Raw genomic sequence first — 22,372 nt, forward strand, 5'->3', positions numbered from 1 at the left:
ATAAGGTTGGGAAACAAAGACATCCTAGGTTGTCGGGGAAGCGACGAGCTTCCCTGTCGACATCCACGAGAATGGAATAATTGGACTTTTCATAGCGACGCTGATGGAAGACGCAGCTGTTGGCATTCAGAAACATCCTTGTGTACGAACACAGCCTTGGAAATATGAATAATACTCCAAATCATTCAGCGTTCTATCACAACGTTAATTCTGGCTTTCTTGTGTCATTTCAGTGGTTACCTCAGCCTGAAGTTTCCTGATTTGAAAGTCCTGGTCAGCTGTTTGCATGTTTTGGTTTGGCTGTGTGGGTTTCACAGGTTTGGTTAATTTTAAAATGATGTGAAAGTAAGTGGTTGTCTGGCTCGTTGTTTTGGGCCCGTGACACAATAGCAACCTGTCTGCCTCTTGCTCTGAAACAGCTGGGAGAGGATCCAGCACCCATGAGAAAAAAAATGGATAAATGTGTTTGACTCAGTTTGAAACAGTGTCTGCACCGCATCGGTATGGGCTAAAGTGACCAAATCACCCTCTATACGTGGAATATGTGTGTGTGTCTTCGTGTCCCACATCTCAAGACAATGTCCCAGATTTTGGCTTGTTCTGTAGAACATGCACTTTTCGAACGTTTTACTTTTACCCAGTGCAAATGAAGGAAAGGCTTTTTATCACAGCTAGTAGAACATCACCCTTCCTGCCATCCTCATCAGTGAAAGTTACGAGTCAGCAAAAAGTCACAAGCGTTGCAGATTTTGTTGAATATGATGGAAACTTCTGCTGAGAAAACAAGGTGGCAGAATATTCTGAGAAACAGAACCTCAACACAAATAAAAAACTATCTATCTATCTATCTATCTATCTATCTATCTATCTATCTATCTATCTATATTGCACAGCAGATGTTTTTCGACTCAGCTTTTCATAACGTCATAAGCAATGCAAAACTGATTTTTTTTAAAAATAGGTGACCTGTTTGTTTTGCATTTCCTCATTTTGTGTTATATAAACAATGCTGCGATGAAACGATTCAGTGTCGCCAAAATAAATAATGAGGTGAAAGTAAACCCTTTGAGGCAAAAACCTCTCGATGCTATCACCTGCTGCAGGCACAGACTGAATCATTCGGACGACATTTGACAATTTCAGCCTCAGCATATATCAATAAAGACGTGGTTTGATGACTATTAGAACAGTTTCTGGGGGTTTTTTAAGAGTAGCTGCATAGACAGAGATCACCCTAACTAACTTCTGACATGCACCCAGTCATTTTGTTCAAATAGGAAGGTGTAGAATATGACAGAAACCACTCAGAGCTCCTGATAAAGTAACAGAATTAAAGACTTTATTCTTTCAATCACACAAAGCTACTCCAGTGGAGTAGATATAAATATGAAAAGCATGACTGGTCCCCTTTAAGTGGCCTAGATAGCCATCCAGGGAGTCAGCATGCACCATGAACTCAGAAAATCTGACCTAAGTAACATTCAATCGGCTACTCCAATGCTTCTCCTCTTATAACATGCCAAAATTCTTTGGACTATTCCTTTAACAAGCAAAACTGTCGTCCTCGTGGAAGCATTAGACAAAAGGTCACAAGAGTAGTTTGACTGTTTGCACCAAAATTCTTGGCAATCCAACAGACAAGCAGCTACAGGTATCTCAGGCCCTGGTGTGTCACATGATGCCTTTTGTGCATATTTCTGGGGTAAATACAGTGTGTAGGTCACTGTGGACAGTGCTGAGGATGCAGAGTGATACAGCGGGAACTTCAGCAGCACTCCCCGGGGACTAGGCCTCGGTCCTGGGAAGTAGTGGCCCGAGATCAAGCAGACCATCGCGACTTGAGCCTGTTGCAATACTGGGAACCTCCTTTCCCAGCATGGGTTGTTGGTTGACATGTGAACAGCTACTAGGATTAGCTCCTCCCAGATTTCGGTGGGAAGACTTTTCTCTTTAGTGACTGAAGGCAAAGAGGAAAAGATTTTCTCCTGGGCGGTAACTATTATTAACAAGCCCGGTGGACTGCTAAACAAGGCAGTTCTTGTGGGAATGTTTAGTTGGATCAAATGTCCTGTTTCCAAGAGAGCAAAATTATTTTGTGCATGTGTAGCATGTTGTATCATGATCACTCTGATCCATCCCTCTTAGCTGAGGGGGGAGCCCTGAACTTGGTAACAAAGCCTGGTGTCTGGTTCTGTAAGATTGCTATTTGATTAAGACTAATCTTGAGGTTTTTCTTTCAACTGCTTTTGTCTCGGGTGGAAGTACTTTTTTTTGTTGCTCTCTTTCAATGTCTAAATTAACACTCAGCCTGTTCGACTGGATTTTGAGCCCTCTGATTTAAAAACAGCTGCACCCAAGGATAATGTCTATGAGGGGGACAGACATGAGAAAATGCCAATCAAGCAGTTTACAAATTAAGGGGAGGAAAGCGTTCCTTTCCTTTCTTCTTTAGAGTCTGCGTAGGAAATAGATAACAAAAAACAAAGGAAAGCAACTAGCGTCAAAGTTCCCTAATTAAGACATAATTAGTGCATTCTGGAAGTCGGAAGTGGAAATTCATGTGGAATGCCCCCTCAAGTTGAAGCAGCTCCATCAACCTCGAGTTAAAAACCCAGGATGGCGGCAGTGAACATAAACAGTAGCTGTCATGTCACTGAGTCTGCAGCCCGGTGTTTTTGTGTGTTTTAGTTATATTTTTCAATTATTGTAATTCATGGTCAAGGTCAAGGTCAAGGTCAAGGTCAGATTTATTTATATAGCACATTTCCAACAGCCGATGCTGCACAAAGTGCTTAACAATAACAATAAAATTAAAAACTACAGTGTAATACAATAATAACAATAGAAACAATAGAATAGAAGAATTGAAACAATACTAACTAATTCAGTACAATAATAACAATAGAAACAATAGAATAGAAGAATTGAAACAATACTAACTAATTCAGATAAATCCAAAATGCTTGGGTCATAATGTGTTAAAAGCCAGAGCGTAAAAGTGTGTCTTTAGTAAAGATTTAAATTGCTCAAGAGTTTGAGCAGATCTAATATTAAAGGGGAGACTATTCCAAAGTCTGGGACCTGCCACAGAGAAGGATCTATCACCACGAGATTTGAGGTTAGTCCGTGGAATGGACAACAATAGTTTTGAACTAGATCTCGTGGGTTTTCCTGGAGCATAGGCAGAGAGGAGCTCAGACAAGTAGGGGGGGGCTCGGGCGTTGAGTGACTTAAAAACAAAAAGTAAAAGTTTAAATTGGATCCTGTAGGGGACAGGGAGCCAGTGTAAAGAGGCTAAAATTGGGGTTATATGCTCTCTCCGTTTAGTACCGGTTAGCAGGCGAGCAGCAGCATTTTGAACCATCTGAAGGCGATGGATGGTGGCATGATCTAGGCCATAATACAATGAATTGCAGTAGTCCAGTCTGCAAGTAAGAAAAAGGTGGATGATACGCTCGAAGACGTCAGCCGGAAGGTATGGCTTTATCCTGGCTAGCTGTCTTAGCTGAAAAAAACAGGACTGAACTACTGCACTCACCTGCTTATTCAATTTAAAAGAACCATCAATGTAAACTCCGAGGTTTTTTACATGTGTTTTACAATACGAGGAGAGGGTACCCAACGTGCTGTCGATATGATTGAAATTGCCAAAAATGACAACCTCAGTTTTGTTTTCATTTAGCTGTAAAAAATTTAATGATAACCACTGTTTAACGTCGTCAAGGCAGCGTAATAAGAGCTGCGGTTGATCTGATCCTGATTTTAAAGGTAGATAAATCTGTAGATCATCCGCAAAGCAATGAAATGAAATGCTGTACCGCGAGAAGATGGAGCCCAATGGCAGCAAATAGAGTGCGAAGAGGGCGGGACCCAAAATAGAGCCTTGAGGAACGCCGTATTTAAGAGGAGCTAATTTGGAGTTGTGGGGGCCCATATTGACATAAAAGAACCTTTCTGTCAAGTAGGAGCGAAACCACTGAAGGGCAGATCCTTTTAGGCCAGCATGCGATTCTAGCCGTGATAACAGGATGTCGTGGTCAACCGTGTCAAAAGCTGCTGACAAGTCCAACAGTAAAAGGGCAGCAGGGCTGCCAGAATCCATAGTTAAGAGAATATCGTTAAAAATCCTTAAAAGTGCTGTCTCAGTGCTATGTAATGATTTAAAACCAGATTGAAATTTTTCTGAAATCATATTAGAATCGAGGTGTGCCTGCAACTGTAGATAGACCACTTTCTCCAAAACTTTAGATAGAAAAGGAAGCTTTGAGATGGGCCTGTAATTAGACAGAACAGTTGGGTCCAGGTTTTGTTTTTTAAGAAGAGGCTGAACTACAGCTTGTTTAAAGCATAGTGGGACGCAGCCTGTAGTAAGGGACGTATTAATCAATTTCAGAATAAAAGGGCCAACAATATTAAAAGTGTTTTTGAGCAAACTCGGGGGAAGAGAATCAGAGGGGCAGTGTGATGATCTTAGGCCACTAACTATCGCGGTCAGGTCCTTAAGGGAGACGGGATCGAACTGCTCTAAGACAGCTGAACACACAGGTGGAGGGCTTTGAACTGAGACAACAGACAACAAAACAAGGGCCCTAATCGATAAGATCTTGTTATTGAAAAATGCTAAAAAATCATCGCACATACTTGATGAAGAAGTAACTCCAGGATTATCACATAAACTAAAAAAGCGATTAAGAATGTTAAAAAGTACCTGAGGCCTATGACCGTTTGCTGATACTAAGTTTGAGACAAATTGTGTTTTTGCAGTTTTTACAGCTTCTTGATAAGCAGAGAGACGAGTCCTTAAAATCTGTAAGGAAACATACAATCTGTCCTTTTTCCATCTCCTTTCAGCGCGTCTATAGTCGCGTCTGAGGGAGCGGGTGTAATCGTTCAACCACGGTTCTGATGAATTCTTAGCGCGCACAGTTCTGAATGGTGCAATAGAGTCCAAGATATAAGTGCAAGTAGAATGAAGAATAGCCGAAAGGTCCTCAACATTTTTACAATTGGAGTTCAATATTCCAGAGTCCATAAAGGCAGCAGAAAAGGCAGGTGCTGTTAGTACATTAAGCGCTCGCTTTTTGCGCAGTGGGGCGTTCGACTTATCCATCGAGCAGTGCAGTGTTAGAGTGAACAACACAGGAAGATGATCGGAAATGCGTAATTCAGATATATCCGTGATGCACACTTCCAACCCGTGGGAAAGCACCAAGTCCAGTGTGTGACCTTTTTCGTGCGTGGGACCAGAAACCCACTGGGTCAAGTTAAAGGAATCAATAATATTTAAAAAGTCCTTGACCAAAAATTTCGAATCACAACAGACATGAATATTAAAATCGCCAAGGATCAAAAAGCTGTCGTATTTAAGAGCGATTCCAGCCATAAAATCAGAAAACTCTTTGATAAAATCCTTATTAAACTTGGGAGGGCGATATATGAGGGCACACAGCAGAGGCGCAGCAGGATTAAGGTGTAACTCAAACAGCTGGAGTTCAAAACTAGAAAATGAGTCATGCTGTAATATTTGATGGCAATGAAATCGAGGATTGAACACAGTGGCTAGGCCTCCCCCCCTGCCAGAGGACCGAGGGAGGCTGAAGAATGAGAAATTGGGAGGAACCAGTTCCGAAAACGCTACAGACTCACCGGGTTGGAGCCATGTTTCCGTCAGAAATAGAAAGTCCAACTGTTGAGACTTTATGAAGTCGTTTAATACAAACGTCTTGTTTGCTAATGATCTTACATTTAGCAAGGCCATTTGGAATGTGTAGATCCTAGCATCGGACGCTCCAGCTCGGTTAAGTGTGCGAAGATTTCTGTGGTCCACACCGCATCCACGGGTCCGAGGCCGCTTAGGAAAATAAAAAGCTGAGGACGGGGGATCAAGTGACGTGGAAGTTCCAGGGACAACAGGTAGGATCCATCTCGAGATGCACTCTGCTGGTCCAGTAGTTCCGCGAGAAGCGCGGAGAACAGCTCGGAGTTTGATGAGTGTACCAGCCCGCTTTCCTCGTTTCCTCGGACGCTTTTTCCAGGACGTTGTGAAGGTGTGTTGACACAAGTAGGCCGGGATACAGGGCTCTGGAAGTGGTGGAGGAGGCCCATAAGCATTTCCTACCACCGATTGTTTAAGAGCGAGGTCATATGAAGCTTTGATTTCAAGGAGTAACTGGCGATTATACACACGCAGAGCGAGAGCATTTTGGGATAGAAAGGAGAAGGATAAGGCTAGCCAAAGCCAAAGCAAAGTTAGCAGGGTTAGCAGACGTGTCGCCGTGCATACTGCTGGCGCCATGGGTTTTGGTTCCGCTTATTATATATTTAGTCCTAGGATTTTGGTTTCTGTTATTTTGCCTTTCTAATGTTCCTTGTCGTGTCATGTCTTGTCTCCTTGTTCCCTCTGTCTCCCCAGTCAGTCAGGTCTCTATGTTCAGTGTCAAGTCTGTGTCTCTGTGCCTGTTGTGTGCTTCCTATTTTATTTTGATAGTCCCTGTCCTGTGTACAGTGTGTCTGGTTTTGCTGGCTCTGATTTCTCCCTGCTGTGTTTCTCTTCTGTCTCCCTTTCCCCGATTGTATTTAAGCCCTGTGTTTTTTCCTTGCTCTGTGTTGTGTTGTACCTACTCATGTGTGTAAGTCTCGCTGTGGTCCATGTTTCTAGTTTCCTTGAGTTTCTCAATGTTCTTTTCCTAGTTTTTCCTAGTTTTGTTTGTTTTTTGTGCTTATGTTTTGGACATTTTTCCCAACAATAAAGCTGCTGCCTTGAGTTCACCTTTTGTGTCCTGCATTTGGGTCCACCTCCTGCTGGACACAGCCTCACATGACAGTAGCAAAACTGCAAAACTTTTAGGCTACGTCCACACGTACACGGGTATTTTTGAAAATGGAAATTTTCCGTTTTCGTTTTCTTTTTTAAAAAATCCTGTCCACACGTAAACGCAAAAACGAAGGAAAACGCTGCTAGGAACATGCCAAAGCAACAGGTGGCGATATATTCCGAACCTGTAGAAATGTTGGCCAATCAGAAGTCTAGAAGCCTGGGTGGGAAAAGTAACCAAAGATGGCGCATAGAAACAGAACTGAGTCCTATGTGGAGGAACAGAAACTGTGTTGTATATGTAATCATGTAAACACTGCAGAGAGTAAAGTTAACAGTAACAGTATTTTGTCCAAGTCCGCCACTGTAGAAATCCATTTCACCGAAATAATAACGTGGCGCAAAGTGTGACGTGAAAAAAGGCGCACACCTTTGATGCTGCGTTTTCTCCATTTTTCTCGTCCACACGTAAATGCAAAAACTGAGTTTTCGAAAATATTCACCCTGGCAGGCGTATTTAAAAATCTCAGTTTTCAGTGACCGAAAACGCCGTTTACGTGTGGACGAAAGGTGCAAACGCAAAAATCTCTGTTTTCAAAAATACCCGGGTACGTGTGGACATAGCCTTAATCTGTGCTGCCACTGTTCTGTATTTGTGACTATGTGACAGGCTGTATCCATGAACATGCTGCAGCAGTGTTTTTAACAAGCACTATGATTAGGGTTGCCAACCGTCCCTTAAAAAACGGAATCGTCCCGTATTTAGAAACAAAAGTACACGTCCCGTATTGAGCTAATAAGGGACGCACTTTGTCCCGTAATACAGTGAGGATCAAAAGTAGTCTATAAATGTTTATGGAATTAACACTTTGTTTGAAAACATAATTCCCAGCCCCTCTCCTGCTTTGTGACCAATGAGCTGACAGCACACTTATGACAATTTGAGTATGACAATTCAGATTACCGCTCATCTCATTGGTCGAGGAAAGGTCGCTTACAGAGAAAATACCGGAAGACAACAGATGACCACAACAAGAAGCATGGCCAACAGGGAAACAAACGCCGACACTGCGGTGCAAGTCTCGGATGACAGTACACCTAAAGCTGGGCAGACACTGTGCGATTTTTTCAGTCGCGTTATTCAGCTCCTGCTCAAACTGCACAATTGACTCGCAGGGGTTAGAAGTTGGTAGGTCACGATGCAGGTCTCACACTATACCGCCCGATGCTCTGATGCGACCTGAGTGCTCACACTGTGCCTCCATAACATGAAGGTTATAACAGAAAATCTGTCGCTCGCTCTCTCTGTCTTTCACTCACACAGACACACCACCACCACCATCAACTTTGCTAAATTGCTAATGAAAAACATTGATCAGGCAGCTGTGACTGAGCAGCAGTGTCGATCCAACTATTTTCACGGTTGTTGTGGTCGTGATCATTTTGTGATGCCACATCGAAAAGGCTCGGATGAGCTTTCCAAAGTTCTCCAAGTTGTGCCTCCGTCGCTTGTGTCCAGATCACACGCTGCACTGCCGTGCTGCTCCATCTTTTACACCAACGTTTACGTGTTTGCGCGTGAGCAGTGAGCCCCTGTGGTGACACCCTCACGAGCGATTGATGATCGGGAGCTGGTCGTGAGGTGTTAATCACTTCTCGTTACCCCACGTATACTACACGACGCACGATGAAGGCCAAAATCGGTCCGATCACTCAAAAATCGTCTCAAAATGGGCCTAAAACCGCACAGTGTGAGCCCAGCGTTAGAGCAGCAATGTTTGTTCCCCTCAGAGAAAGGGAAGAATGGGAAAAGGAAAACACCTGGCTGGAAAAAGTTAATATGGGCATGTGCAATGAATATCAGCGCTATGTGGCCAGAAGTGTGATAATATAACTTATTTTGTGTAATAAACAACTGCAAGGATAGATGATTACAACAAATTGATGACTAATACATAAAAGTAATACATAGATGAATAATGATGATGAGTTATGATGCGTAATCATGGGAACAAGCGGGTTTACAAACAGGAGCAGCTGATTAGCATTAGAAAAGCTGAAATAATACCTCAACTGAAGCCAATTGTACTAAATGCACTAAATGTGCACTGTTACAAGAATATTTTTCTTTCTATTGTTTTCTATTATTTTAAGTTAAGCAGGACAGAGTTCTTTTAAAGAAAGATTTACTTATATTCTCAAAAGTTAAGCATGACAGGCTTCTGTTTAAGAAAGAGACCTGTTTTACTGTGTTAATGTTGTCATTTTGAGCTAAAAATAAAAGGCTAAATGATCATTTGTTTCACATGTGTTCATATCACAAAGAATACACATCTACTTAAATCAAATTCAAGTCAAATGGTTAAAAAAATAATTTCACACACAAAAAAAGAGCTAGAAAATTCACCACACTGGGAAGGGTGAAGACAACTGGGTCGCCCGGCCCTGGCCACGAGGTGTCCCTTATTTATTTTTCAGGGAGTTGGCAACCCTAACTATGATGCATAGTTAGTGATGTTTTACTTTGCTAAGATGCCAAACAAATCCTGTTTTTTCCTTGGTTTTTTACAACTTTACTACTGGAACAAGGTCAACTTGGCAGTGACGGCACTCCTTGTTTCCGAAGTATCTAGAGCGCGGCATATATCTTTGTTCTTTTAACCCGTTACAGAGGCCAAAGTGCAGGTTTTATTATCATTTTGTATCACCCTGCTTCTTGGTTTCCTGTGGTCACGCCTGTTTTTGTTAAACAAATGAGATGTTAACTATTAAGCTTTAGAAGTGCTCACTTTCCAATGATTTCCCCTTTGAACAGATCCGGGCTTGCCAAGTTAAGCAGGCAGATTTAAGAGTGTTATTGAGCTTTTTCTTTAAATGCTGTTCTTTGATTGTGTGATTCACTGGAAGAGGCTTGTGATGAGATTCCATCGTCATATCTTAAGGTTGGGCAATTACCACGTTGTGTCTCACACAGTCTTATACTTCACTTCGAGATTAAATGATTTCAGGAAAGTTGCCAAGTATGTGAAATCACTTGGCATTATCAGACACAGGAACGCCCTGGTGGATGCAGACTCAAGCTAATGGTCTGTGCATCATCAGGCAGGTTGGCTCCTCTGCTCCTCTGGACCTCCACTGGACCTCCCACTCACTGCAGGATCAAAGTCATGCTGGATGTCAGGGGACCGGAGGAGAATGACATTGTCATCAACCACTGACCACACCATCACTATGCTAAATCATATCACGGTATTTCCTGCTGATAGGCCTGGTATGCCCCTGTTTGTCTTATTTCTTTTATTCTCGGCCTTTCTGGAATGTCAAATTACACAATGTGCAAGAGGAAATGTCAGATTTCACCATCACCCTAAAGTGTTTTTGTTTGCTGCGCTTGTGTTGCTAGCTGCGATGGTAAGCTCAACACGGGCCTGAGATGGACTAAACAATTGCCTTGTGGTTGAAGTGAAGTGGTTGTGTCGAAACCATGTCATGCTATGTAGCCTTTGCTTCCTGCATTTCACACACTCTTCCTTTGTCTTCTGTGCATGCAAGTGGACAAATGCAGTGAGCCAAAACTGCCACAGAATGGTTTCAATTTTAAGAAGAGTTACCTCACAGAAACAATACTCCCCAGCCCCACTTGGGTTTATTAAACTCACAGCAATTATTAGTGTGTATAAGTGTGTTTGATCTGGCTACAGTTCATGGCCTGTGTCTCTATCTGTGGGACCATTGATAACAGGTTGATCCATCCTTCTGTTTGGATTCAGGAGACGCTCAGAAGTTCTGCAGTCTCCCTGCTGAATTTAATCAAGCAATGAGACCAATGAAAGGAATTAAGACTGGAGCTGAGTCAGCCTCACAGAGGTCTCTTTATACTGCTGCCGAACTTGACGGGGTCCAGGGTTAGCATGCATCACACACAGGAAAACAGCAAGCAGCTTCCAGACAGTCGCAGCCACAGCAGTCCGCCTCTGAATCTCCCCCCCTACACACTCCTACTGCACGCTGTTTATAAGAAGCATATCGCCTTGCTAGAACCACTTTCAAAGAGCTTTCGTTCACATTGTGAGGCCCCCCATTTCCTCCTCTCTCTCAGGAGGGAAATGTAAGTGTGCAGGAGTGGAAATGTTGCAGAGTAGAAGGGAAGTGAGTGGACCATGTTATTTGTGGGGCTGTGAGGCCCATAGGCTTAAAATAAACTTACACAAAATGACTTACTGGAAACCGCTCAGTCTTCTGCTGCTGATTAATGCCTCATTTTTCTTTGGGCACAGAGAGTGTTTGAGAGCAGGACAGAGGGAGAAAGACTAACTTTTGTTTGATCCAAGGTCACTGAGTGGCCAGCTGCAAGGCGCTCTATCTAGCATAGGGATCTGTCTTCCTATTGGACATCCTGTCTCTGATGAATTCTTACTTCTCTGATTTAAAATTGCACAGAGGAAGCTGGCTGCTGTCAAGACACACCCACCAGCACACATACTTCAGCCAATCAGATGACTCCAGTTGTCCAGCATCCTTCGCACTCAAACAGCTGCCACAGGAGCTCCTCTACTGGAATTTTTTGTGTGTCTTTCCTTCCCTAATCTCTGACCACACACACTTGTTCAGTGTGACAGGCAGCCGCTGCCTTTTGGCTCTTACTCAGTCCTCCACCCCACCCCTCCACACCCCACGTCTTCTGCACCGCCCTGAGACATGTGTGTGTTGTGAGGCAAATGAGCAGGAAAGCTGGGCAAACTTCAGAGACGGCTGTTGGAACCCAACAAAGGGGGCCCCCCACATCAGAGTTATATAACAGAAATCTAACTGCATGCTCACATGAAGAATATCACTCTTTTTCGCCTGCAGATGCATGCCGTGAGCTCATGCTGTGAACCCACATGCATTCTGGGTTTTTTTTTGTCTTGTATACTAAGAGAAACAGCATAGATGCAAATATATTATCCAGATATCTAAGTGATTTCTTATAGACATCATCTGGAGGGGATGTGACTTCATCTACTTAAAATCCAACGTTTGTCATTTGTGCTAAGTGTCCCTCTCCACCCAACATATTTAAAAAGTAATTTTGAATTTTTTTTAGCCCAATATCTGATATTTTTTAAATATTTTTCAATCAGTCGATTGAAGCCCAGAGGCAGGAGAATCCCCACAGTCCTCAGGGTATCACCACCCCAATCGAAGTTCATTGTCGTACAGACCCTTCCATAGTCTCCAGATTGGAACTCAGTCAAATCCAGCCAGTAGCAGTTCCCAGTCTAAAGCTTAGCCAGCCACACTCAATATTAGATTCTATTCAGGGCCCAGCCATTTAATATCAGCCCCTAGCTTGGAGTTTAGCCACCAGCAGCTAGCAACACATTCGTGTATAGATGTAAGCCACCAAAATCAACACCATGTTCCAGCCCAGAGCCATCCAGAAACAGCCGACAGAGTCTTCCAACACAGAGTGTAGCCAATCATTACCAGCAAGGGAAAGGAAGAAGGAAGGTAGGAAAGATCAGATTCTGTGGCCCAGATCCAGTGAGAAAAGAGAGTGGGAAACCATTGACTCAGAACCAGCTTTTATACTAGATCAACCGAAGGATCCAGTTGAAAGGAAGTTGGAGAACCTGGGAACCATCATCTATGGCTATGGGCTGAGCGGTTTGGGGTAAAGAACAAGACTCAGAGACAGCAGAAAGGCCCTTTAAACCAGTTAAAGTCCAGGAGACAGCGGGAAATTGACAGATTAGTGAAAGAGAGAAGACAAATGAGGAAACAGTGGAGGAAGGCCTTTGAGACAGAAAGGGAGGGACTTACTGCCCTGCAGGAGTAAATAAAGCAACAACTTACTAAGCTACGAAGAGCAGAACACCAGATGACAGCGTAAGAAGAAAGAACGGACCCTTTTCTACAGCAACCCATACAGCTTTGTTAGGGGCCTTTTTGTTGAAGAGAAGAGTGGGTGTCTCAAAATGCCCATAAATGACCTGGAAGATCATCTCAGGAAAACTAACTCTGAGGATCGGAGCAGTTACCATTCCGAGTGATATGCCGCCTATCCAGGCACCTGAACACCAAATGAACATAAGACCACCTACATGGATTGAAGTGGAGAAGGTAGTGAAGCACGCAAGAGCAGCATCGGCCCCAGAACCTAATGGCATCTCATATAGGCTCTATAACAACACATCAAGAGTCCTCAAATACCTGTGGAAACTTATGAAGGTAGCATGGCAGAAAGGAGTGATTCCAAAGGCTTGGCAAAAAGCAGGAGGTATTCTGATCCCTAAGGAGAAGAACTCCTCATCCATCAGCCAGTTTTGCCAGATCAGCCTGCTGAACGTAGAGCGAAACATCTTCTTCAGTGTCTTGGCCCAAAGACTATCAACTTTCCTGCAACAAAACAACTATATTGACACATCAGTGCAGAAGGCCGGCATCCAGGGCTTCTCGGGATGTCTGGGGCATGCCAGCGCCATCTGGCAGCAGATTCAAACTGCCAAGAAAGAACAAAGGGACCTTCATGTGGCCTTTTTAGACCTTGCCAACGCCTTTGGGTCAGTTCCGCACAAGATCTTGTGGATGGCTTTTAACTATTTCAGCGCACCAAACCACATCACAGGTCTGGTCAAGACCTACTTTCGGGACTTACAGTTTTGTGTGACAGCTGAGAACACCACCACAGCCTGGCAGCACCTGGGAATTGGAGTTATGGTGGGCTGCACAATTTCCCCTCTGGCATTAATCATGGCAATGAAGTTGGTCATGCGGGCATCTCGGTGGGTAGTGGGAGGTGAGAGACTCGTCTTCCTCCCATTAGAGCCTACATGGATGACATGACCATCATTACAACAGCAAAACCATGTATGAGACAATTGCTACAGAAGCTCCAGGAAAACATGGGCAAGAATGGGTAAGAAAGGAGTTTAAGCCAAGTAAATCTCACAGCATTTCCATCATAAAAGGAAAACTGACAGCTGAGCAATTCTATATCAGTGGAGAACTAATTCCAACAGTCTTAGAGAAGCCTATAAAGAGCCTGGGACAGTGGTATAATGCAGACCTCAATGATATGAATGATACCTGAATGGCTAGAAGAACTAAGGCAGAACTTGGCTAATGACCTCAAGTGGATTAACAACACAGCACTCCCAGGGAAACTGAAGCTCTGGTGCTTCCAGTTTGGGTTATTACCAAGACTACTGTGGCCGCTGACAATGTACGAGATCTCACTCAATCATGCCAATAGAGACTGAAAATGTGACGTCATTCAGGGGTAAAACCGCAAAGGATTCTGGGAACTCGTGGCAAGAGGTACTAGCGCACGCAGGCTTTCAATTGAAATTACATTACACAGTGATAAAAAGAAACACAAAAAATGGCATTATTTCCACTACTAATTAATTACCGTTGAGCTTAAAGGTCCAATTAATAAACTGTTAACGAATGTGTATTTATGAAGTGAGACTGGTAAACTTACGACTGGTAAACTTACGTTTGTTCGTACGATGGTCTTTCGTTCTACACGGTGCATTTCAAGGTCCTGTACCCATCCGTCGGTAAACTGTACCTGGGCTTGTTGCAGTGACCTGAAGTTACTAAACTTCACGAGTGTATGCACTCACTCCAAGAAGCGTATAATTATAAATATGAGCGTGGTGAAAGTTGGGCAGCACGCTAACGTCTTTTGTCCACTCTGTGTGCTCGTAAGGGTCTAACCCTTTCACTCGTTTGATTTTTTCCTCGTATCTTTTCTTTGACTTTTCTTTAAGTCTGTCTTTGTACGGACCGGCATTGTTCTCCTTCGTTTTGTACATACCTTTTTTGGGGGACAAAGAAAAAGCAAGAAGGTATTGGAACCGGAGAATGAACGTTTTCAGGGATGAAGTGGACCCCAGCCATATCTGTACTTGCTTACAGGGCATTATTTGATTGATGGTGTTTCCTCTGTATTATTATATGATCTCTCCATTAAATATAAAGCATCATAAGGTTACTGTATGTAATTTGGCGCTATATAAGTGAAATTGAATTGAACTGAATTATTTACCATTTCAGATTATTTGGCACACTCTTTACTTAGCTCTGAGAACTAACTTCCTGGTATCTTTGCTAAAGTAATGACCATAACATAATTTCATGGGTTTTTTTTTAAACACACATCAAATACACGTACACACACAAAGGACACAGCAAACTGATATAATCTTAGAGTTACTGAAAGACTCATTTTATTAGTTCTGATGTGGCAGGAAGTCGCAATTTCCAAGTTTCCCTCAACTGCCCCTTCAAGTCAGATTTCTAACTTGGAAACTCAAGTGGCCCACCAACCCCTACTATCCAGGATGGCAGCAGTGCACATAAGCATTAGTAAAACTGTATAAGTTATAGTCAGTATTGCCACTTTTGTGGTCAGTGCGCAGAACACTGAGCAGGCATGAACATGCTGCAGCAGTGGTTTTAAGTGCAAAAAAACAAGTGTTGTTCTGCATTGCTAGTGATGCATGAATGGCTCTATCATAGTTTTCCCACTTTACAACTGACAATTGCTTAACTCGGAAGTGACATCACTCTCAGCACTAACATCCAACTTGGTTTGTGCTAAGCCCTGGAAGCTCATTTTTCATTGACTGCTTGCTGTGTCTACAAAAAGCAGATATTAAAAAGGCATTTTTCAGATAATTACTCTAATTACTCAGCATGATAGCAATGACTGTCCCTCTGCAGTGTTCTTTATAAACATTTTGCAGTAGGAATCTTTTTCTCCAGCACCTTATAGAACCTCTTTTGTTTCAAACCATACCCTCTTCCTCACCCCTCTGTCTGCTGTTTTTCCTGAAATGATGATGGAGAATGGCCCAATGTTTCTTGAAGGCTCTGGAAGAAATGAGGGTTGCAAGCTGCTGGACATCAGACTTGCATATGGACATAAAGGAGGAAGAGGAGGAGGGACATCCAGCCATGACCGAGGCCCAAACTGTAGAAGAGAAACCCCCTTGTGTTCATGACCCAGACCAGGGCCGGATGTTGCTATCTGTTCTGCCATTGTCTCCTCAAATGTTGGCATTTGAGTTTGAAAGATGGCTTTCAGTTATGCCAAAACATTCCTAAGACACAGTGTGGGGGGGAACACCCTCTTTTTCCTGCGCTGATTTGACGGAGCTCCATTTGTTTTCTAATCTTGCTGCATAGTTGAGTGCAAATTAGCTGATTGCACCACAGGGTTTCCAATCACATCTGAAGGATTGATGATAGGAGTTACTCAGGCATTAAGGAAGTGGGATTTACAAATCCAAAAAAATATAATTAAGAGATGCTGGGTAAAGAAAACCACAGCATTTGTTGATAGCAGCTCAAAACAGTTATTTCTCTGGCATGACTGACTTGGAGTTCTCCCGGAAAGCACCTTCTTCCACACTTTTCACCGTCAGCCACTCCATGTTGAGTGGCACTGATAGGGCAGCTTTGATGTATGACACTCCTGATAGAGGCTGCCGATAGTTTGACAAGAATAGCATGTGAAAGAGCAACAACATTCAACTGAATAATTATGTCGCCCACATTTCATGTTTGGGAACGCTTCCAGAAGGAGCGAGTAATCAGGAGATGTGAAGGCATATAGCATTGCAACCATGTGACACACAGAAGCCACTTTATCTCCTTTACTGGCTGACATACACCAGCTATCAGTCAGCTCTGGGAGGAGTGTTCACCGCTGTTCACACCACAGCATTCCAGCCATAGCATCCTCTCCTCTACTGTCAGTAAACCCAAACAGCCAGCTTGACTCAGAGCACATGGGCAACCTGTAATCAAGCTTGGTCCCGAAACTGGCATGTAAAAGTAAATCCTGTGTTTATATCCGAGAGAGGCCTCCCTCATGGAGTGGCTTACTTGATCTTCCACAGGAAATGCATAAGATGATTTTAAGCTTCAAGCCAAGCTGTAGGATTAAAGATCTTGACTCTCACCCTGCACCTCTTCCCTTTTTCTTTGTCTCTTTCTCTTGATCTGTGGCAGTCTGCCCATCTCCGGGCCCCTGTGCTCTGGTGGGTTCAGTGGACTGGTATGCAGCAGGAATCTTTGGATCAAGGTGATTTCACGCTCCTCCACGTTTTCCCAGGGCTTTGGGCGGTCTCTGTTACCTCTGTGCAGCCTGCAGCGTGTGATAGCACTTGACATGTGTTATCATAGGACACATGCACAAACAGCACCAACAGGGTAAGGCCATTTTATCTGTCTAACACCTCTGTTTCCCTCAAGTGTCACTGCTGTGACTGTCTGGTATAGCAGTCTCCCTTGGCCTCTTGCAGGGAGACCTCCTTCAGACGAAAACATTGAAGAGGGGATTTGTCAGCCTGCCCGTGCACAGACGAGGGGATAACCCTCTGACAATGAAATCTCAATTCTGAGATGAATCCTCTCAAATACCCCTGCCCTCCCCCCTCCTTTGAAGTTGAAATAACCTCACTAACCTTTGACATTCCCTCAGAGACAGTTCCCATTCTCACTTCACAGTCTGCTCTCATAATAGCGCCACAGTGCTCCATTTTTTTTCTCAATGAAACTCCATATCTCATTCAGCTATTGGTGGCGGCAGTGAAAGGGAGAAGTTTGTGAGAAGCGGATCAGTTCAGCTACTCTCAGAAACACTTTCTGCAAATTACACTCACGCATGATCCGAAGCAGTAGATTTACATACATGAATATATCTTTTATTTATCCAGGAGAGATTAAAAATTTCTATAGACCTTGCCAAGAGGATAGGACAAATCCAAAACAATAGTCATAATAAAACAACAAGTAAAGAACAAAGAAGTTCACTGGACATGATTTTTACACATGTTATGAACACACAAATAAGACAATTTCATGTTTTTAATAATGAGTCATCATTCGGAACTGCGCAGAGAAAACACAGACCCGCTTTGTGGCCTTCAAGTATTAAAAAGTGAAAGGAAGTCGACAATCTCATGACTTCCTCTTCTATATATAATCCTATGGTTTAACAGATTAGATCCTGTTTTAGAAGGACAAAATAACAAACACTTTTAGATATCCTGAAGATGCCACAAGGACTCTCTGCAGATTTGCATGTCCATCCTCATACTTTCATGTTTAGGCATGCCACTGCGCCAAAGGACTTCCTTTGAGGAAAACTTTGTTCTGGAAAGCCATCAACATGCCACATCCTTTGCACACACAACTCACTTTGAAGGGCTATAACCTGACTGGAGGCACCACTGGCTACCAAATATCATCATCATGAATGTGACCACACATGCACCACTAAAAAGAGCATGCTCAAATCTAATGTTTATCTGATATAGAGCCTATGTTAGTCATATTTTTAAAGGTGTAAACATACCTGGAATTGCTCTTTGTGCTAACCTTTAGCGATGTTTGCATATAAAAATGTGTACTGGTTTTGTCAAATGTTTTTAGATATATTTCTGGGACATTTTAGCCTTCATTGTGATAGGATAGGGGGAGAAAGACTAAAGGAAGACATGGAGCAAATGGCCTCAGATCGCCTGCTCCTCCCAGTGAGCTAACCAGCATTCTCGGCATCCATCAGTTTTTAACAGCATTGGATTCAGCATCTTGGAAATCCAAAGAGACATATTTTATTGAGTCTTTGTATGCTAATTTCCAGCTCCATTTTGTCTGTTTTAGAGCACCTTTGCATGACGTTCAGTATGAAATGATTCTTATTCTCCCCTCAAATGGAGGCATGATATAATTGGTTTGTTTTTTGTCTGTATGTCTATTTGTTAGCGGTTAGCAGATATCTTGTTCAAATTTTGTGCGATGGTAGATACCAATATAAGCTCAAACTGATTTAATTTTGTTGCTGGTCAAGGACAAGCTCAACGTCATTCCAAATGTGAAAATCAGTAATAACTCTACAATTCACGATTTCCTATGGATCATCTTCAAACTTCACAAAAACATACCAGGTCTTGGGGGACATGAGTATCTAGGTTGGCTAAGTATTAGGCCTTAACCTTCATTGTTAGCAGTCAAGGTCAAATTTGACCTTTAAAAATTTGGTAAAGAAACTGTTACGTACGGCCCAAAATGGCCTCCGTACAAGAAAGTAGTAGCTCTAATATTGACCAGTAAGGAACCACCACAGACACACTGCAATGGTTTACACAAGATTTCATTTTTTCTCAGAGTCAAACTACTGGCTGAAGACAACTCTGGCCAGGAATCCAAGGCCCAAGGCCACCGCGGTCAGGGTAGTTAGCCTGGTTACAAACAGGGGAAAGGTGGTCACTTGGAAGAACAAGCAGCCAAAAACATATCAACCCTGCATCTTCCCCAGAAAGGCTTCCCACCCACCTTTTCAGGCCTGGCGTCGTTCGAGCTTGGGTCTCCGCATCAAATCCTGCTTCCACTCTCAAGCTGAAACTTCCCTAAAACTTGTCCAGTTTCCTTTTCATGGGCACAGAGAGTCTCCAATCAAGTGTTTGTTTCCCCTCCCAGCAGGTCCACACAAATGCCAATTAAAATGAGTCCTCCCTCCAACATCCTCAGATTATTTTAAAAGCAAAACCAGGCCAGGTTAAAAATCTTTTCCTTTAAAATGTGCACACTTCATCCTGGAGTCTCCGAGGCTTCCCTGCTGCACGTGCAACAATATAGCACGTGAAAGGCCATGGGGAGAGGTATCCTTTGGGGGAAGTTGGGCTCTCTGAGTGCCCTTTTTTGTCTTGCTGAGCCTTGGTACACCCCCCCTCTGTTCACCCACCATCTAATTCAGCAATTTTTGCAATCTCCCTTTAAGCCAACTTTCTTCTGATTGGCCCCTCAGAAACCAAACCAAAGGCCAGTGGGAGGAGCCTCTGTTAGTCAGAGCAGGGTAATCACATCAGGTTTATCAGCTTTGACTGACATCAGACAGAGCCAAGAGGAGAAAAAAACTTCCTAAAACTGCACCTTTAGATCACAAGTATTATTTGCACATACCCTGACATCAATTTTAGAACTTGACTATTTTTAATATAAGCATCCATCACTGTAACTGTAAATATACATGACAGAAAATAAAGAAGAGCACAATTTTAACAATTTTTTTTAACATTGCAAAAGTATGTATTGAAGGGTGTACGTGAGGCTACTACACTGAAAGATCATCAGGAGCACATTTGTTCCCCAAACAGACTGGAAGCTGACTAGAAAGTAGCATAAATAAAAACAATGAAGCATCCATGATGCCTGTGCACAACCTCATCGGAGTGCTGCCTTATACCTGTCGAAACATGGTCAAAATGATATGAGGGCAAATGGTCTTCCCCACAGAGTCTCTTGTATATCCTCTGATGATGACATTTCCTTTTTTTTTTTTTTTGCCTGTCCTATTTGGTTCTTTAGCCGTCAGAATTGTTGTCTGAAGACCAACAAGGATACCCAATGGATATACTTTGCCAAATGGATCATCACGGCCTTGCCGTATTGGTCCATTTGATCAACCTTTGTTGTTATTGTTTATTTTATTTTATTTTCAGTTGTTACAGACGGGACAGACATGACTGAGGGATAGGAAAGGGAGAAAGAAAAATGAAAGAAAAGAAAAACAGAAGGGAAGAGGGACAGTGAGAATGGGCACTTAAAAAGAGAAAGAGAGAAAAAAAATCTCCTGGATCACCTGTTGAGAGAAAAAGAAGAGAAAACAAGCAAAAAAAAACAAACAGAGCAACATACTAAACACAACACCATCACGTTAATCTAGCTAAGTGTAAACAGCAGTAAATAGTAAATATTGAATGTTGTTGTGTAGCAAGCAGGACCGACAGCGTATAATGTTCTTGGAAATAGCAGCCAATAAAGGTGTAGTTTATGTCTATGAACAGTGAACACCCGTGTGCACACCTGTGTGGATCAGCGCGCTTGTATTCAAAAGGTTTCCCCATGTAATGGTCTGCTAGAGGATGTAGAGAGCCATAGCCCTGTCCCCAGGGCATGAAGCAGGCATGGAGGAGATCCAGCCTCCAGACATCCAGAGGCCCCAGAGTGCGAGAGCCCAAGGAGGACAACCGGAGGGGCATCCGTGCCACCCTCCTGGGAAGAGCTGAGGAGAGCCCCAGATGAGGGGTCACCCAGTAGCCACGGCTCTGCCGGCAGCCAGCTGTGCCAGAGTGAACCGAGCCGCAGGCCCAGAGGCCCGAGGGCCCCCTTTGCCCCGGAAGAGGCCTGACTGAGCAACAGGCACCAGGCCCCGCCAAGTAGTCACCGGGAGTGAGCTGGTACATACCTGAGCGCCCAGCCCCGGACACCAAGAACTACCAACGCACCGACCCCTGAGGGCATCAGTTACCGGCAGGGAGTGTGGTGAGGGGAGATAGGCCTTGGAGGGCCTGGGAGTTCCCAGAGAGGTGGAGTGTAAGACCCGACCTGACATATAAACACAGACAAACAGGCACACACAGACACAAACATGCATTCCCACCCTCATGCACACATATACAAATACTCAGCACTCACCCAACATAGGGATAGACATACATGGGCACTGTACACACAATCACACTCCCCAAACAAACTCTATACCCCAGGTCCAGGTACCCTCACCCCTGGAGGGGGAAACGACACCTAGACCCGGGAGATGTTACCCTTTCCCCCGGGGTGGAGGCAAGCAGACCGCCCCAGGCTCCGCAGCAGCAGGGAGGCCCCGCATCCCAGATCCCAATCGGACAGCCAACACCTCCTCCCAGCCCCCCCCGCCCTGATGGCCGGCAGAGAACAGGGGTGTGTGAAGACCCCAAACCTCCTTCCTCTCGCTCATGTGTAGTGTTGCTGCGTGTTGTTCTAAGGTGTATTTAAAACACGGGAGAGCATGGTGCTGCTGCCAGAGAGCAGCAGGTGTTAGCACGGCCCCTCCCGAGAACCCTCAATGTCTACATGGATTTAAAATTGAGAGGTGGGCACCGGCAGCAGAGGTGGGGTTGAATACACAGACCGTCCACTGGACGCCGTTAACGTGCCCACCCTCCCTCAAGGCCCTATCCGGTTGTTCAGTCTGACGTCACTAGCTGTGTCTGGGTCTAAACTCCGCTGCAGGTCCATATATCAAACGATCACTATGGCATTACTGAGAGTTGAAAAACTGTCTAAAGTCTTTCATCTTTAATAAAATTATCAGCGTTCTGCTCTACCAGGTGTAACAATTGAGTTTAACATCCAGGCATCCATGAAAACGGAATTTATGACATTAAACGGAGTTAGAAGTTAGCAGGGAGTTAGCTCGCTAGCTTCTATCTAAATACAATATAGCATGTCCTGACTGCAGGGTTTTGGAAACAAATTAAAACGTACAGCTCTGCTATCACTTCCAGCATAAATGAAGACAGAAAACTAAACAGCAGTGACGTTTGTAGGGTTACTGAAGTTGGGCTAGCTGGTATATAATGATGTGCTACGTGACCGCTAGCGACACAGCTATGTTAGCATAATATAAACAAGCTAACTTTTTTTCCACTCGATAAAAGTTAACGTGAGTGTTGTCGGTGGTCAGAAACAAATGTAATCGCATGGCAGAATGCTGTAAAAGGACCAAACTTCAGC

This window comes from Mchenga conophoros, linkage group LG17, assembly GCF_057382185.1.
Source record: "Mchenga conophoros isolate Kocher_MC1m ecotype Shallow Benthic linkage group LG17, M_conophoros_male_GT1.1, whole genome shotgun sequence".
Lineage (NCBI taxonomy): Eukaryota > Metazoa > Chordata > Actinopteri > Cichliformes > Cichlidae > Mchenga > Mchenga conophoros.